This window comes from Eptatretus burgeri, chromosome 4, assembly GCF_056783735.1.
Source record: "Eptatretus burgeri isolate ZD-2024b chromosome 4, Ebu_testis_v1, whole genome shotgun sequence".
Classification (NCBI taxonomy): domain Eukaryota; kingdom Metazoa; phylum Chordata; class Myxini; order Myxiniformes; family Myxinidae; genus Eptatretus; species Eptatretus burgeri.
In genome coordinates, this window is record NC_140964.1 from 43176660 (window position 1) to 43192214 (window position 15555).

Genomic DNA, 15555 nt, shown 5'->3' on the forward strand with positions numbered 1-15555 from the left:
TTATATGAGAACAGATCTTCATTTTATAACATCATTTCAAGATTTTTTGAATAGTGGGGTTTATGAAGAACTATCAAAACAAGAGGAGGATGTTGATAATACAGTGGTAGGAAGTGGATTCAATATTAAAAAAATCATCTTTTTAGATATACACATTCTAAAAATCAAACCCTCTTAAAGCTTCTTCTTATATTGAATTACCAAAAGAAATACAACTAAAGAAGGCAGTTGTTAATATTAAGAACAATGATAATAAATGTTTTCTCTGGTCTGTTCTTGCTCACTTTCATCCACTAAAATGTAATTCAGAAAGAGTAAAACAATATATGAAATATGAGAATACCTTGGACATTAAAGATTTTAAATTCCCAATGCCACTAACAGATATTCCTAAATTTGAGAAGAATAATAATCTTTCTATTAATGTATATGGATTAACAGATACAAACAAAGTTCAAATATTATAAATTTCAAACAATTATAAAAATGAAGAAACACACATTGATCTTTTATATTTTAGTGTTGGAAATAATTCACATTACACATACATCAATAATTTATCAAGATTAATCTCTTCTCAGGTATTCAGAACAGCAAACAAAATATATCCTTGTAAGCGATGTCTTAATTCATTTCATACAAAAGAACGATTAGAACAACATTCAAAATATTGTAGTAATCATAAATCAGCTGTAATTACAATGCCTGAACCTGGTGAAAAGATTTCATTTGAAGATTATAATAAATCTATCATGCACCCATTTGTGATATACGCTGATTTTGAATGTATCCTTAAAAAGATAAATACTGCTTCTCCTAATCCAAAAGAATCATATACAAATAAATATCAAAAAGATATTCCTTGTGGTTTCTGTTATTATATCAAATCATCTGTTGGAGAAAAGTATAACAAACTTGAACATTATAGTGGAAAAAAAGCTTCACAAGAGTTTGTAAAACGATTAGAAAAGGATTGTATAAGACTCATTAAATTAATGAAAGAAACAAATGAACCGATGAAATTAACTAAAGAAGAAAAATTAGAATTTAGAAAGAACAATATCTATCATATTTGTGAGGGGGAAATTAAGGAGTCTAAAGTTAGGGATCATTGTCATCTTACTGGTAAATATAGAGGTCCCGCTCATTCCTGTTGTAATCTTAATTATAAATTACCTTCTTTTATTCCAGTCTTTCTTCACAACAGCGCCAACTATGATACACATCTATTTATAAATGAACTTTCAAAAACACCAGGGAATATTTCTGCCATAACAAACACAAGTCAAAAGTATATTTCATTTACAAAAATGATATTCACAAAACCTTTAACTCGTATTAGGTTTCTAGATTCTTACAAGTTTATGGGAACACCACTAGCCTACCTCGCATCAAATCTAAGCTCCACGGACTCTTTTCCAAATCTTAATTCATTCTTTCCAAAAGAGGAAATTCTCACTAAAGAGGAAATTCAGATTAAAGAGAGAATTCAAAGTAAAGAGGAAACTCTAATTAATGAGGAAATTAATGAAGAAATTCTAACTGAAGATGAAATTCTAATTATAAAGAAAATTCGAACAATGAATGAAATTCTAACTAAAGAGGAAATTCTGATTAAAGATGAAATTCTGATTAAAGAAGGAATTCTCACGAGAGAGGAAATTCAAACAAGGAATGAAATTCAAAGTAAAGAGAAAATTCTGACAAGTAAGGGAATTTATCCTTATGATTATATGGATTCATTTATGAGATTTAAAGAAACACAACTTCCTTCAAAAGAAAGTTTCTATAATAACCTTTATGAAGAAGAGATAAGTGATAAGGAATATTAACACGCACAAGAAATATGGAAAATATTTAAGATAAAGAACCTTGGAGAATATCATGATTTATATCTAAAAACAGATGTTTTATTGTTATTTGATATGTTTGAAGCTTTTAGATCACTCTATCATAATAAAAATTGTTATGGATTAGATCCTGCCCACTATTTCACAGCTCCTGGTTTAGCTTGGAGTGCAATGTTGAAAATGACAAAACAAGATATAGATTTAATCAGTGATGTTGATATGCTTTTGATGATTGAGAAGTCCAAGAGAGGTGGAATATCACAAGTATGTTCAAAAAGATATGCTAAAGCAAATAATAAATATCTTCCAAATTATGATAGTGAAAAAGATCGTAATTATTTGATGTATTTTGATGCTAATAATTTGTATGGATGGGCAATGTCTCAATCTCTGCCTTATGGTAAATTAGAGTGGGTGGAAGAAAAGGATTATGAAAAGGCTTTGATGAATATTGTTATTTCTTCTCAAGAGGAATTGAATGACGAAGAAGAAGGTTATTATTTTGAAGTTGATTTGAGGTACCCGAGTGATCTTCATAATAAGCATAAAGACCTTCCTTTTGCATGTGAGAAAGAAACCCCAAAGAAGGAATGGTTCAGTGATTATCATAAAAGTTTTAATATTAAAGGCAAATCAACAGAAAAGTTATTAACAACATTCTATGATAAAGAGGGATATGTTTTGCATCAGAGAAGCTTAAAATAGTTTTTGAGAGAAGGATTGAGAGTAGCTAAAATTCATAGAGTTTTAAAATTTAAACAAAGTCCTTGGGTGAAAAAGTATATTCAATTCAATACAGATATGAGAGCAAATACAAAAGTAAAATTTGAAGGGGACTTTTATAAATTAATGAATAATGCTGTATTTGGAAAGACTATGGAAAATGTTAGAAACAGGCAAAACATTAGATTCGCAACATCTTGGAAAGAAGCTTCGAGATTGATAAATAAACCAAGTTTTGAGAGAGAAGAGGTTTTTTCAGAGAACTTTTCTGCAATTCATATGAAAAAGGAAAGTATTGTAATGGATAAACCAATTTATATTGGAACAGCAGTTCTTGATTTATCAAAGATATTGATGTATGATTATATATTTGTATAATGACTTAAAGAAAGAGTATGGTGAAAATGTTTCATTGTTGTATATGGACACTGATAGTTTTATCCTAGATATAAAAACTGATGATGTTTATAAAGATATGAAGAAAAATATTGGAGTATATGATACAAGTAATTTCAGCAAGAAGAGTGAGTTATTTTCCAAAAAGAATGAAAAGGTTATTGGTAAGTTTAAGTATGAGTTGGGTGGAAAAGTAATCAGTGAGTTTATTTGATTGAGAGCAAAGGCATATGCTTATAAGTATGGTGATCAGATTGATAAGAGGTTAAAGGGAATAAAGAAATATGTAATAAAGAAATCAATAACTTTTAGAAATTATTATATTTGTTTAATGAATAAGAAAGAAGAATATAGGAAAATGAATACAATAAGAAGTTATAAACATAACATATATAGTGAAGAAGTAAATAAAAAGGCATTAGGAGCCTTTGATGATAAGAGATTTATTTTAGATAATGGAATAGATTGTGTTCCATATGGATATTGTATGATAGAGTGAATAGAATAGATTGTGTTTTAACAATGGGAAGATGGGTTAGGGTTTTTTAAGGACTACCGCCGCATTTTTTTGCAATATATAAATGGTCAAACCAAGTATTAATCAAACTAAAGAGTGGAGAAAATCTCAGACTTGGTATATAAATGGAAAACATAATGAATGTGAAAAATATCAAATAAGCCTTATTGAAAAAATAACTAAAACAAAGGTAAATAAAACAAATAAGCGAATCAATTTAAAAAGTGGTAAGTTAGAGGATGTAAAGAAAAAAAATGAATATCCTTGAATGGACTGAAAACTTTGATGGTTATCAATTGAACAATGAAAAAACAATTTACTATAATCTCAAAATGATATGTGGCTCAGGAGGAGGTCAAACAAGAGCATTAAGAGAAGTTTATCATTTCATAATGGCACAAAAGGGGTATCTTAAAAAATATAAAGATTCAAATGTTTTGTTTTTCAATATTTTAGATGGGGATTATTGTGCAAAGAAAATTAAACTATTGAAGGAATTTGAGAATGAACAAATGTTTATAGGTTCAATGAGTGAGCTAAACAATATGCATCGGTTATTTGATAAAGAGTGTCCCGAGGCTTAGACGTTTCAAATATTTCTTTCGAATCACCTTTAACAAATCACATTACCACTTTAGTACTTGAACAAATCTTTATCTTATTGCATGGATTATTTGAAGAAAAAAAAGTGTCCCCAGGTTAAAAGGGGAGACAAATAAATATACCTTGGGATAAAAAGGGGGTTTATTTTTAGGGGAAAAAAAAATATGAATCGCTGAAAATCCCCCATTCATTTACATGGGGAAAAGTGAGCCAGAACCAGTATATTCACCCTACTAATGTGTATGTGTATGTGTATGTATATATATATATATATATATATATATATATATATATATATATATATATATATATATATATATATATATACACATGTGTATATATATAATGTGTATATATATAATGTGTATATATATAATGTGTATATATATATATATATATATATATATATATATATATATATATATATATATATATATATATATATACATGTGTATATATATAATGTGTTTATATATATATATACATAATGTGTATATATATAATGTGTGTGTATATATATATATATATATATATATATATATATATATATATATATATATATATATATATATATATATATATACATATATATACATATATATATACATATATATATATATATATATATATATATATATATATATATATATATATATACATATATATTTCTCTTCTTCTTCCTTCGGCTGCTCCCGTTTGGGGTCGCCACAGCGGATCATCCATATGATCCGCATAGTGATTTGGCACATGTTTTACGCCGATGCCCTTCCTGACGCAACCCTGGTCGCCTCTTCCGACACAGGGATATGGTACACCTATTTTAACCGGGGTATACACTGGCCCAGTGCACTGGTACTCACTTTGCGGACCTCGGAAGGATGACAGGCTGAGTCAACCCCCTGGTATATTAATTCAGTGGCCGAACGGGGCTTGAACTCAGGACCTTTTGGATCCCAAACTGCTGCCCAAACCACTGCGCCAACACCAGGCAGATATATATATATATATATATATATATATATATATATATATATATATATATATATATATATATATATATATAAAAAATATATATATGTATGTATATTGTTGTGGTTGAGGAAATTCGCAAACCACCATTCAGGTCCTGTAGGTGAGATATCTCTGTAAGTACATGTGTAGTTAGCCCAAACCCGTTGTTTAGAGGGAATAAATGCGATTCATTCGGGCTGCGACCCTTTAAGATAGCCGTTTTTCTGTTCTATCTTTATTTTGAACCAACCATGTCTCAACCGCCATCACACAACAACCACCAACCGCAACGCTGCTTCACAACAACAACAACGCCAACAGCCACGGCCTTTACCTTCACAACTCGCTCTCGCAACCATCGCATCACCGCCATTCCAAGCGTCGCCATGGCCATAAACCACCACAATAAACCCTCCACCACCTTCACCTCTCCTCCTTCTGCCACCATTCCCGCAACGCTTGTGGGCACCGATCCTGGACTCGTACAGGGCGCGCGCCGAGCAGCGGGTGCAAAAAGCGGCCTTTCCGAGGAAAAGTCGGATCAGGAATGATACACGCCCACTTCCGATCCCTCCAATCATTAAGAGCGGGGCGATTTGGCCCCGCCTCCAGGCGCGTCGGAGTAGAATCGATATATGCAAATTCGAGGATCAGGGGAGGTTCACGCCCACTTTTCCTCCGTCCAATGGGCGAGCGTGGCTCCGCCCCCGAGCCCATCCTGATCCAGAAATTTGCATATGGCTTCTCCTGCCGCACTATAAAGCGCCGAGCGCGGGGCGAATTCAGTCAGTTTCTGTTTCGGGCTCGGGCGAGTTGGAGAGGTGTGGCGGCGGCGAAGTGTGGCAGCAGCAGTCAAGACGGGTCTGGAGGAGAGTCGGTCTGTCGGGGTTCGGAGTCTGTCGGGGAGCTGCAGAGAGGGGAAGCCGGGAACGCGGTCGAGGGCGCAGTGGAGTCGCTCGTCGCGGGACCCAAGCAAGCCAGCTATCCTCTTTCCCCAGAGCATCAACAATTCCCCCCTGTTTCCCCCCGCGCTGAGATAGTGCGAAAAGGGGGGCCCCGTTCCCACCCCATTCCAAGCAGTGCCAACGAAACCCGCGGAGGAGCGCGGAGTCGGGGCACCGCCGCGACATTTTGCGGCTCATCACAAGACGGGTAGGCTCCACGCGGTCTCAGCCCACAGGCCCGTCTGCCCCCTTGTCGTTGAGGGTGGCCCTTTTCTTTTGCTTTTGAGTAAATGTGTTGTCGGCGCCGTCTGTAAAGTAAAACTGTGTAAGTGTTGCCGTGTGCTCGCGTAGTCGGTAGTAGATCTGCATTGTTGTGTTCCTTTTGTTACATTTGCTTTTGGTGCATAATTGTTGTAATTGTATATGTGTGCTTTCCGTTTGCCGCGGAATAAATGTGCCTTATGTTGAACTGTTTTTCCCGTTTCGCTTCGTCTTTTCTTTAATTGAATCTCCATCTTACTTCACGTAAAGGGTTGGTAGTGGGCTAAATACGCCCGATAATTAATCGGAACCGTCGAGGTTGACGATAACACCGCTCGGTTATCCCGATAGTACGGAACGGGTCGCTTAAAGTGGCCCGTGTCCGAAGTCGACCTGCGGCGAGGTGCGATCGCCCGGTCTACCCTCCGTGTGGGTACTTAGGTAGGTCAAATTTGGCGAACAACACTATCCCACGCGGGGGGCCGGTTGGCACGATCGTGGTGAGGCCGAAAGGCCCACCCGTGACTAGTTCCTGGCGTTAGTCGGAGAGGGTCACGACGGAATTGTCCGTCCGGTGGGCGACGTGCCGCGATTCGAGTTACGTGGCCGCTCGCACGCCGGCGGGCGCTAATTCATGTGTATGGCCTATAATGTGCATGGAGGGAGGGAGGTGGGAAGGGGGGAAGGGAGGGTGGAAGGGAGGTGGGGAGGTGGGTGGGTTGGGAGGAAGGGAGGGAGGGAGGTGGGTAGGAGGGAAGGGAGGGTGGAAGGGAGGTGGGGAGGTGGGTAGGTAGGGGGAAGGGAGGAAGGGAGGTGGGTGGGTAGGGGGAAGGGAGGAAGGGAGGTGGGTGGGAGGGTGGAAGGGAGGTGGGGAGGTGGGTGGCTAGGGGGGAGGGAGAAAGGGAGGTGGGTGGGTAGGGGGAAGGGAGGAAGGGAGATGGGTGGGAGGGTGGAAGGGAGGTGGGGAGGTGGGTGGCTAGGGGGAGGGAGAAAGGGAGGTGGGTGGGTAGGGGGGAAGGGAGGAAGGGAGGTGGGTGGGTAGGGGGAAGGGAGGAAGGGAGGTGGGGAGGTGGGTGGGTAGGGGGAAGGGAGGGAGGGTGGGTAGGGGGAAGGGAGGATGGGTGGGTGTGAGGGTGGAAGGGAGGTGGGGAGGTGGGTGGGTTGGGAGGAAGGGAGGGAGGGAGGTGGGTAGGGGGAAGGGAGGTTGGAAGGGAGGTGGGGAGGTGGGTGGGTAGGGGGAAGGGAGAAAGGGAGGTGGGTGGGTAGGGGGGAAGGGAGAAAGGGAGGTGGGTGGGTAGGGGGAAGGGAGGAAGGGAGGTGGGTGGGTCGGGGAAGGGGGTGGGTGGGTAGGGAGGAAGGGAGGTGGGTGGGTAGGGAGGAAGGGAGGTGGGTGGGAGGGTGGAAGGGAGGAAGGGAGGTGGGTGCGTAGGGGGAAGGGAGGAAGGGTGGGGAGGGGAAGGGTGGGAGGGGATGGGTGGGGGAGGGAGGGAGGAAGGGAGATGGGTGGGTAGGGGGAAGGGAGGAAGGGTGGGTAGGGGGAAGGGTGGGAGGGTGGGGGAGGGAGGGGATGGGTGGGGGAGGGAGGGAGGAAGGGAGATGGGTGGGTAGGGGGAAGGGAGGAAGGGAGGGAGGTGGGGAGGGGAAGGGAGATGGGTAGGGGGAAGTGGGAGGAGGTGGGTGGGTAGGGGGGAAGGGAAGGAGAGGCAGGTGGGTAGGGGGAAGGAGGTGGGTGGGTAGGGGGGAAGAGGAGGTGGGTGGGTCGGGGGAAGGGAGGAAGGGAGGAGGTGGGTGTCAGGGTGGAAGGGAGGTGGGTGGGTAGGGGGGAAGGGAGGAACGGAGGTGAGTGGGAGGCAAGAAGGGAGGTGGGGAGGGAGGTGGGTAGGGGGAAGGGAGGTGGGTGGGTCGGGGGGAAGGGAGGGAGGTGGGTGGATAGAGGGGAAGGGAGGGAGGTGGGTGGGTCGGGGGAAGGGAGGGAGGTGGGTGGATAGAGGGGAAGGGAGGAAGGGAGGTGGGTGGGTAGGGGGAAGGGAGGAAGGGAGGTGGGTGGGTAGGGAGGAAGGGAGGTTGGTAGGGAGGAAGGGAGGTGGGTGGGTTGGGGGAAGGGAGGTGGGTGGGTCGGGGGAAGGGAGGTGGGTGGGTTGGGGGAAGGGAGGAAGGGAGGGAGGTGGGTGTCAGGGTGGAAGGGAGGTGGGTGTCAGGGTGGAAGGGAGGTGGGTGTCAGGGTGGAAGGGAGGTGGGTGGGTAGGGGGGAAGGGAGGAACGGAGGTGAGTGGGAGGCAAGAAGGGAGGTGGGGAGGGGGAAGGGAGGTGGGTGGGTCGGGGAAGGGAGGGAGGTGGGTGGATCGAGGGGAAGGGAGGGAGGTGGGTGGATCGAGGGGAAGGGAGGGAGGGAGGTGGGTAGGGGAAGGGAGGGAGGGAGGTGGGTGGGTAGGGGAAGGGAGGAAGGGAGGTGGGTGGGTAGGGGGAAGGGAGGAAGGGAGGTGGGTGGGTAGGGAGGAAGGGAGGTTGGTAGGGAGGAAGGAGGTGGGTGGGTTGGGGGAAGGGAGGTGGGTGGGTTGGGGGGAAGGGAGGTGGGTGGGTCGGGGGAAGGGAGGTGGGTGGGTCGGGGGGAAGGGAGGTGGGTGGGTCAGGGGGAAGGGAGGTGGGTGAGTAGGGGGAAGGGAGGAAGGGAGGTGGGTAGGCAGGGTGGATGGGAGGTGGGGAAGTGGGTGGGTAGGGGAAGGGAGGGTGGAAGGGAGGTGGGTGGGTAGGGGGAAGGGAGGTGGGTGGGAGGGGGAAGGGAGGGAGGTGGGTGGGAAGGGAGGAAGGGAGGTGGGTGAGTAGGGGGAAGGGAGGTGGGTGAGTAGGGGGAAGGGAGGGAGGTGGGTGGGTAGGGGAGAAAGGGAGGTGGGGAGGGAGGTGGGTAGGGAGGTGGGTAGGGGGGAAGGGAGGTGGGTGGGTTGGGGGAAGGGAGGTGGGTGGGTCGGGGGAAGGGAGGTGGGTGGGTCGGGGGAAGGGAGGTGGGTGGGTCAGGGGAAGGGAGGTGGGTAGAGGGGAAGGGAGGGAGGGAGGTGGGTGGGAAGGGAGGAAGGGAGGTGGGTGGGTAGGGGGGAAGTGAGGTGGGTGGGTCGGGGGAAGGGAGGTGGGTGGGTAGGGGAAGAGAGGAACGGAGGGGGTGAGTGGGAGCGAGAAGGGAGGTGGGGAGGGAGGTGGGTAGGGAGGTGGGTAGGGGGAAGGGAGGGAGGGAGGTGGGTGGGAAGGGAGGAAGGGAGGTGGGTGGGAGGCGAGAAGGAGGTGGGGAGGGAGGTGGGGAGGGAGGAGGGGTGGGGGAAGGGAAGGAGGGAGGGAGGTGGGTGGGAAGGGAGGGAGGGAGGTGGGTGGGAAGGGAGGGAAGGGAGCTGGGTGGGTAGGGGGAGGGAGGGAGGTGGGTGGGTCGGGGGAAGGGAGGAAGGAGGTGGGTGGGTAGGGGGGAAGGGAGGAAGGGAGGTGGGTGAGTAGGGGGAAGGGAGGAAGGGAGGTGGGTGAGCAGGGTGGATGGGAGGTGGGGAAGTGGGTGGGTAGGGGGAAGGGAGGGTGGAAGGGAGGTGGGTGGGTAGGGGAAGGGAGGTGGGTGGGAGGGGGAAGGGAGGGAGGTGGGTGGGAAGGGAGGAAGGGAGGTGGGTGAGTAGGGGGGAAGGGAGGTGGGTGAGTAGGGGGAAGGGAGGGAGGTGGGTGGGTAGGGGAGAAGGGAGGAAGGGAGGTGGGTAGGGAGGAAGGGAGGTGGGTGGGTTGGGGGGGAAGGGAGGTGGGTGGGTCAGGGGAAGGAGGTGGGTGGGTCAGGGGGAAGGGAGGAAGGGAGGTGGGGAGGTGGGTGGGTCGAGAGGAAGGGAGGGAGGGTGGGTGGAAGGGAGGTGGGTGGGTAGGGGGAAGGGAGGAACGGAGGTGAGTGGGAGGCGAGAAGGGAGGTGGGGAGGGAGGTGGGTAGGGGGAAGGGAGGAAGGGAGGTGGGGAGGTGGGTGGGTCGAGAGGAAGGGAGGGAGGGTGGGTGGAAGGGAGGTGGGAGGGTGGGTGGAAGGGAGGTGGGTGGGTAGGGGGAAGGGAGGAACGGAGGTGAGTGGGAGGTGAGAAGGGAGGTGGGGAGGGAGGTGGGTAGGGGGAAGGGAGGGAGGAGGAGGTGGGTAGGGAAGGGAGGGAGGGAGGTGGGTAGGGGGAAGGGAGGGAGGGAGGTGGGTAGGGGAAGGGAGGGAGGGAGGTGGGTAGGGAGGGAGGGAGGGAGGGAGGTGGGTGGGAAGGGAGGGAGGGAGGTGGGTGGGAAGGGAGGAAGGGAAGTGGGTGGGTCGGGGGAAGGGAGGGAGGTGGGTGGGTAGGGAGTGAGGGAGGTGGGTGGGGAGGGGGAAGGGAGGAAGGGAGGTGGGTGGGTAGGGGGAAGGGAGGAAGGGAGGTGGGTGGGTAGGGGAGAAGGGAGGAAGGGAGGTGGGTAGGGAGGGTGGATGGGAGGTGGGGAGGTGGGTGGGTAGGGGGAAGGGAGGGTGGAAGGGAGGTGGGTAGGGAGGGTGGATGGGAGGTGGGGAGGTGGGTGGGTAGGGGGGAAGGGAGGGTGGAAGGGAGGTGGGGAGGTGGGTGGGTAGGGGGAGGGAGGAAGGGAGGTGGGTGGGTAGGGGTAGGAGTTAGGTGGGTAGGGGGAGGGAGGTGGGTCGGGGGAAGAGAGGGGGGAAGGGAGGTGGGTGGGTAGGGCGGAAGGGAGGTGGGTCGGGGGAAGGGAGGAAGGGAGGGCGGGTAGGGAGGGGGAGGGAGGGGGATGGGTGGATGGGTGGGGGAAGGGAGGAAGGGAGGTGGGTGGGTAGGGGGAAGGGAGGGGAGGGAGGGGGATTGGTGGGAGGGAGGGAGGGAGGGAGGTGGGTGGGTCGGGGGAAGGGAGGTGGGTGGGAGGGTGGAAGGGAGGTGGGTGGGTCGGGGAAGGGAGGAAGGGAGGTGGGTGGGTCGAGGGGAAGGGAGGAAGGGAGGTGGGTAGGGAGGAAGGGAGGTGGGTGGGAGGGTGGATGGGAGGTGGGGAGGTGGGTGGGTAGGGAGGAAGGGAGGTGGGTGGGAGGTGGGGAGGTGGGTGGGTCGGGAGGAAGGGAGGTGGGTGGGAGGGTGGATGGGAGGTGGGGAGGTGGGTGGGTAGGGGGAAGGGAGGTGGGGAGGTGGGTGGGTCATGGGGAAGGGAGGAGGTGGGTGGGAGGGGGAAGGGAGGAAGGGAGGGAGGTGGGTAGGGGGAAGGGAGGAAGGGAGGGTGTAAGTGTGGAAGGGAGGTGGGTGGGTCGGGGGAAGGGAGGAACAGAGGTGGGTGGGAGGGTGGAAGGAGGTGGGGAGGTGGGTGGGTTGGGGGAAAAGGGAGGGAGGGAGGTGGGTAGGGGGAAGGGAGGGAGGGAGGTGGGTAGGGGGAGGGAGGTGGGTGGGTCGGGGGAAGGGAGGAAGGGAGGTGGGTGGGTAGGGACGAAGGGAGGGAGGGAGGGTGGGTGGAAGGGTGGAAGGGAGGTGGGTGGGTAGGGGGAAGGGAGGAACGGAGGTGAGTGGTTTGGGGGAAGGGAGGTGGGTGGATGGGAGGTGGGGAGGTGGGTGAGTCGGGAGAAGGGAGGGTGGATAGGGGGAAGGGAGGAAGGGAGGTGGGTGGGAGGGTGGAAGGGAGGTGGGTGGGTAGGGGGGAAGGGAGGAAGGGAGGTGGGAAGGTGGGTGGGTAGGGGGAAGGGAGGTGGGGAGGTGGGTGGGTAGGGGGGAAGGGAGGAAGGGCGGGTGGGTAGGGGGAGAAGGGAGGAAGGGAGGTTGGGTTGGGAGGAAGGGAGGGTGGAAGGGAGGTGGGTGGGAGGGTGGAAGGGAGGAAGGGAGGTGGGTGGGAGAGGGGATGGGTGGGGGGAGGGAGGGAGGGGATGGGGAGGGTGGGGGATGGGTGGGGGAGTGAGGGGATGGGTGGGGGAGAGAGGCGGGATGGGTGGGGGATGGGTGGGAGGGAGGGGTGGGAGGGGAGGGAGGGGGATGGTTGGGAGGGGAGGGAGGGGGATGGGTGGGAGGGAGGGGAGAGGGGTGGGAGGGGGATGGAGGGAGGGAGGGGGTGGAGGGGTGGGAGGAGGGAGGGGTGGGGAGGGTGGAAGGGTGGGTGGGTGAGAGGGAGGGGGGATTTTGGGATGAGGGACGGGAGGGGCGGATTCGGGAGGGAGGGGAGATGTCGGCGGGGATTAGGGGGAGGGATTAGGGGGTTAGTGGAGGAGGGGAGGAGGGGATGAGGGGGGAATGAGGAAGATGAGGGGAAGGGGATGAGGATGGAGGGAGGATGAGGGGGAGAGGTGGATGGAGGGGAGGGGATGTTGGAGGGGAGGGGGATGTTGGAGGGGGATGGTGGAGGGGGATGGTGGAGGGGGGGATGGTGGAGGGGGGGATGGTGGAGGGGGGGATGGTGGAGGGGGGAAGCGATGTTACCCAGAGACATCACGGCTTAGCATGAAGAAGAAGAAGAAAAAGTCGCAAAATGATCGACTTTTTTTTTCACCAGAAATTGGAAAATGACCTATTTTGTAGAGTTTCAAGTCATAGATTAGCGTCGAGGCGGTCCTGAGCATTTGGGTTCCCCTTTAAGTGGGAAGCATGGGGAGTTGCGATGGCGTGCCATCGACTTCCCTCAAGCTGTTGCTGTTTTTAAATCCACAATTACTCTGCGTTTCTTGACGAATTTTCTGATGAGGCAACTCCTACATCAGTGGTAAAGTCAATAACCACGATTTCCGCATTTGGTCCCCCAACTACAATAATTAAATCTTTCACATATCATTTTGCATCAGCAAAACTAGGCTCCCTGCCACTCTTCTTCGAATGTGAGATGGTTCTTGAATGATGCCTTCCCAGCCAAGTGGATTGGTAGCCATGGACCAATTGCTTGGCCACCTCATTTTCCTGATGTGTCTCCATCAAACGCCATTTTAAGTGGCTTTGTAAAACTGTTGTTTACTCACTGAAACCACATTCTTTGTATGAATTTAGTGCTCGAATCACAATTGCAATTCATGAGATTACTCAGCAGCAACTGGAAAATATTTTCAACAAGTTGGGGGAAAAAATGTGGAACATTTGAACTGGAACGAGTAAAACATTATGAATTATGCTCCCATGCACCATTTATAGTTTGTTCCTGTCATGTGTACATCAAATGTTATGAAAGTTCAAAGATGCAGAAGGACTTTATGGACAGCCTGTATAATACCAACGTAAAGGAGGCAATTCACTAAAAGTTTTAAAAGCTGCATGTTTTAGTGTGATGTAGCTATTTGTTTGAAAGTCTCACGAACTTTGATCAACACATGAAGCAATGCTGGACTTCTGTGTTGATGCCACTTCTAACTCTTCAATAGGAATGGAGGATTTCCGGGTGTTTCGACTGATATCAGTTTCCTCTTCTGGATCATCCTCACCTACACACAATTCCACATAAAGACATGTGCATGTTAAAATCCACACAGAATCAAACAATGAATCAACTCAAACAATAAATCAAATCTTGTCATTGTAAAAAAGGAAAACTCAAAGTTATTAGTCATAAACAATTTCCATGTTCTGTGCAATTCTTCCACCAATCGGATGGTGTTTGCTTTGGACTTTACAATACAGGTTTCAGGAAATTGAAGGTGGTGAAACTTGTATCACAACATTATCATTTTGAAGCAAAAACATATCCACTGATGTACTTCCGGTAAGGTAAATAAATAAATAAATAAATAAATAAATTTCTGAACTCTGTGACAGCAATAAACGAAAACACACTGGGGCACCGAGGTAAGTTTCACAAAAGTTCTAACAATGGACACCACACAAGATTTAACTAAAATATTTTTTAGAAATAAAAAGAACAAGTACAGATACAAAGTACACCATCCCCATGCCAAATAAATAAATAAAATATCCTCCAGCACGAGACATTGCCGGGGTGCTTCCGATGCCTAGCGATGCCGCCGTGCAGCACATGGGGATGGAAATTGAAGGGAGCGGTGTGTAATAATTGCTTTAAAAAATGTTTTTGTAATAAACAATGTCGAGGCTCGTCTAAGAGCTAACACACAGAACGTATAACAAGGGGAGCAGGAGACAAGAGGGGCAGGAGAGGGAAGCACAAAACAGTGGGGAACAGAGACATTAGGAGATCTGTGGAAGGAAGAGGGATGGGGTGGGGAACACAGGGTAAACAAGATGGACACTGCAGGGACTTTCATTCATTGCGTAATTAAAATAAATAAATAGTAATCGTAACATCATTAATTTCTTTATGAATTGGCCAAGAGCAAAGCTAAACCACCACTGCTTCATCAGAATTTGTAACTTATTGAAAATTATGTAATTTAATTGAAAAATGAATAATTAATTGATTAATAAATCAATCAAAAATACTCTTTATAGCCAAATCACTTGATCACTCACTGTCGTATCCAAATATCAGCTTCTGATATCAAAAGGTGCCTGAGCTATTGCCCAGATGAAAAAGAAAATAAATAATCAATTAATAAATAGATATTAATTAAGTAAATCAATTAATTGATTAGCAAAACTTGAAAAAAATAGTTTTTGCCAAAGCACTTGTTCACTATGGTGCCCAGATTTCAGCTTCCGAGCTCAAAGGATGGCTGAGATATCGACCGGACAAACAAGAAAACAAACAAGCAAACGGAGTGACAACTAAGTACACCCTTTCAGCATACGTCATTGCGGGCACCTTCAGTGCCTGGCGATGATGTTGTGCAGTGCCTGGAGATGGAATAAGACGGTGTACAACGAGAAAGAGAAAGAAAACGGAGTGAAAACCGAGGACGCCATTCCAGTGCGCGTCATTGTCCTTCGGTGCATGGCGATGGCATCATGCAGCCCCTGGAGATGGAATCAGGAGGGACGGTGTACAAAATAAAGTAAAAATTTTGGAAGGCAAACATTGGATAGAAAAAGCTGCATCAATACCAGAGTTAGGGTTTACCTTGTCATCGTTAGACAGGAGGCTCTGGTCATCATCTATCCTGATCCCATACACTATTCAAGCCGAGCAGCTGAGCATTTTGAACACCACAATGTGTGGATGAAGATTTCAACAAGTGCAGTTTCTGGGCACAGCTGGAAATCTATTCACCTCCATGCTCAAGCATGGAGCAGAAAATGTGTACTAAATAACAGCCTGCAGGTTGGATAACTCTTCAATGTACCAAAAACACACAATATTCCAAAAATGGTAGAACTTTGCATACATTGCAAAATAAAACTTTTATTTCTCATGAGAGAGGAGCTC

General features: G+C 48.2%; 1 protein-coding gene across 4 annotated transcripts in view; it reads right to left on the reverse strand.

Moving 5' to 3' along the window:
* Positions 1 to 12790: 12790 nt before the first annotated feature.
* The window catches only part of LOC147027913 (uncharacterized), a 75720-nt gene continuing 72955 nt past the window's right edge, over positions 12791 to 15555 (reverse strand). Inside the window, exons 12-13 of one of the 4 annotated variants that reach the window (XM_085877721.1) lie at positions 14995 to 15146; positions 12791 to 13702 (exon numbers count right to left, since the gene is read on the reverse strand). The gene's annotated coding sequence lies outside the window, so the exon portion shown is untranslated. The remainder of the gene's footprint in view (positions 13703 to 14994; positions 15147 to 15555) is intronic. The other 3 variants (XM_085877724.1, XM_085877722.1, XM_085877725.1) reach the window with 3 other exon arrangements.